Below are 3,633 nucleotides of genomic sequence, written 5' to 3'. Positions count from 1 at the left end.
AACCCCATGCGATCGCATGGGGTGTGAATATATATATATATATATATATATATATATATATATATATATATATATATATATATATATATATATATATATATTATTTTATTTTTAATTTAAAACCTTTCACTTATAAAATAATTAATTAATTTAAAATTTTGTTTCTTTTTAGATTGAGGGCGTTTTGGTACGTTTACCTAGTTCGTCCCTCGACTAAATTTTAAACTTTGTCATTTTGAAGCGTTGTTTTAAAATCAAAGATTTTTGGGGTTTTTTTTTGGCATACTTTAGATCAATAAGATTAAAAATAATGATAATAAAATTTCTCGTCCCGCCCTCGAGTAAAGCAATTTCGATTCCACAACCTAGTCTTCAACTCACAACGAATTTTAATAATCATATTTTTAACTTAAAGAAATAAAGTACATTTTTTTTTAAATTCACACCAAACTTAAATTTAAAATGCATAAAATTTCATATAAATATTAATAATATTTATAAACATTAATTTTACAATCTTACATTTGGAAATAATATAGTTATATATTAATTTTAAAAACAAGGGAAAAATAAAATAAAAAACTTTTTGGTCTTTTATCCCACTTTAATCAATCAAATATTAACAAAAATATACGTCTCTCTTTTGGGTAAAGTAATTTCTGCTATATTACCTAGTTTTACTCCTGACGAATTTCTAAAATATTTTGGATTGATTGATTAAAGATATTTATACCTTATGAATAAACGGTAAATTTCGCAGTGATGTAATAAATTTTTGTATGATATCAATAATTTCGGTTTCACATACCTAATTTTATTGAATATCAATTTAATACTTTATAGCGAACGATTCAGCGTTTATTATCAAAAGGTTAAAAGCAATAAATAAATAAAAGCTATACATACTTACCTGTGAGAAAGAATTCTCAGAGACCTGCTTTAGTCGACTCATAAGAGAGTCGTTCGATTTGGTTTTCCATAGTTACATAAGCGTAACCTCGAATTTTCAATAACTTTTCTTCTAAACATTTGAACGGTCCTTCTCTGCATAGAGTAACGAATTCTGTATTGGAATGTGTTTGATTGTTCGAACATTTACCTTCGTGTGACCATTTTCCGCATTTATGACATCTTTCAAGGTGTCGTGCTCTTCTTTTTGTTGCGGATTTTGATTTTCCTTTACCAAAATGTGTCTTATTATGATTGTTCCTGAGTTCTCTCCTTACTTCATCCATTTTGCCTCTTATGAATGATAGCAGTTCACTCGGGAAGGTGTTATTATTACGTTTAATAATCATAGCGTGTAGTATTAGACCATGGGTCAGATCAAAGGAATTCTTCATCTCGTAAAACCTAAAAACACAAAAATTCAGAATGGAGGGAGAAGACTAGTTCTTTAGGGTCTGCTAGGGAAAGACCATTCGGATTCATTCTCGAGAACTACAAGAAAATAGAAAATCTAACCCTAGACAGTATTATATTATCCTTTAAAACATTTGAATCTCCCCACACTTAGTTAGCTGTGGTATCGAAATTGTGATTAACTTCATTATTAACTTCCCTCGGACCATGAATATAGTGTTTAACTCTGTGACCATTAACTTTAAATTCAATCCCATTTGAATTTATCAATTCTATTGTTCCATATAGGAAAACTCTTTTGACTATAAATGATCCAGACCATCTTGGTTTCAATTTTTCAGGAAATAGCTTGAATCGTGAATTGAAAAAAAGAACTCGGTCTCCTTCCTTAAATTCTTTTGAACTTCTGATTCTTTTATCGTGTCATTTCTTCATTCTTTCCTTATAGATTAACAAATTTTCATAAGCCTCATGTCTTAATTCTTCTAATTCGTTTAGTTGACTTAATCGTAGACGACCGGCTTCATGTAAATCAAGATTACATGTCTTCAAAGCCCAGAATGCTTTGTGCTCAATTTCTACTGAAAGGTGACATGCTTTTCCGTAAATGAGTTTAAAAGGTGTGGTACCAGTTGGAGTTTTGTAGGCTGTTCTAAAAGCCCAGAGTTCATCCTCCAATTTCATGGACCATTCCTTCGGATTTGATCCTATGGTTTTCTCTAGAATACATTTTAAAGCTCGGTTGGTATTTTCAACTTATTCACTTGTTTGTGAATGATAAGCGGTTGAGATTTTATGAGTTACTCCATATCTTTTGAGAACTTTCTCAAGTTGATTATTACAGAAATGAGTACCCCGATCACTTATTAAAGCTTTCGGTGTTCCGAACCTTGCAAAAAGATGTTTTAAGAAGTTGACTACAACTCATGCATCGTTAGTTGGGAGAGCTTGTGCTTCCGCCCATTTAGATACATAATCAATGGCAACGAGAATGTAGAGATTATTATTGAGATTTTGGAAATGGACCCATAAAGTCAATACCTCAAACGTCAAATACTTCACATACTTGAATGACATTTTGTGTCATTTCATCACGTTGACTTATTTTTCTGGCCCTTTGACATGCATCACAGGATTTACAAAGAAGGTGTGCGTCTTTGAAAATTGTAGGCCAATAGAATCCAGCGTCGTAGACTTTCCTTGCTGTAAGCTGAGGCCCATAATGCCCTCTTGTTGGTCCTGTGTGACAATGGTTTAAGATTTGACTAGCTTCATCTCCAAATACGCATCGGCGTATTATTCCATCAGGACAACTTTTGAATAAATGTGGATCTTCCCAAAAATAGTATTTTATATCACTAAAGAATTTCTTTCGTTTTTGGTGCGACAACCCTTTTTCAAGGAATCCACATACTAAGTAGTTTGCATAGTCTGCAAACCATGGAATTTCATTATAATCGATTTTCAAAAGATATTCATCAGGAAAGTTATCTTGTATAGCCGATTCATTTAGAACTTCTAATTCAGGATTTTCAAGATGAGAAAGATGATCAGCGGTGAGATTTTCTGCTCCCTTTTTGTCTCGAATTTCAATATCGAATTCTTGTAAGAGTAAGATCCAACGGATTAATCGTGGTTTAGCATCTTGTTTTAAAAATAGGTATCTAAGAGCATAATGGTCGGTATAGACCACCATTTTTGCTAGAACGAGATATGAACGAAATTTGTCAAAAGCAAAGACAATAGCAAGGAGTTCTTTTTCAGTAGTTGTGTAATTCATCTGTGCTCCTTGTAAAGTCTTACTAGCGTAATAGATAGGTTGAAATCGTTTTTCAATCCTTTGTCCTAAAACGGCTCCCATTGCAAAATCACTTGCATCGCACATGAGTTCAAATGGTAGATTTCAATTTGGAGTTATCATGATCGGCGCATTAGTGAGTTTTTCTTTAAGAATATTAAAAGATTTGTTGCATTCATCTGAAAAGATGAATGGAGCGTCCTTTTCTAGGAGTTTATTCATAAGAGTGGCAATTTTAGAAAAGTCTTTTATGAAATGTCGGTAAAAACCGGCATGCCCTAGAAAACTCCTAACTCCTCTAGCATTGGTGGGATGTGGAAGTTTATCAATTACATCTACTTTAGCTCTATCCACTTCAATTCCTTCCTTTGAAATTTTATGACCAAGAACGATGCATTCTTTAACCATGAAATGGCATTTCTCCCAATTAAGTACTAGATTTGATTGCTAGCATCTAATAAGTATTCGTTCAA

The sequence above is a fragment of the Rutidosis leptorrhynchoides genome, chromosome 8 (genome assembly GCF_046630445.1).
Source record: "Rutidosis leptorrhynchoides isolate AG116_Rl617_1_P2 chromosome 8, CSIRO_AGI_Rlap_v1, whole genome shotgun sequence".
Lineage (NCBI taxonomy): Eukaryota > Viridiplantae > Streptophyta > Magnoliopsida > Asterales > Asteraceae > Rutidosis > Rutidosis leptorrhynchoides.
Note: the sequence above shows the minus strand (reverse complement) of the source record.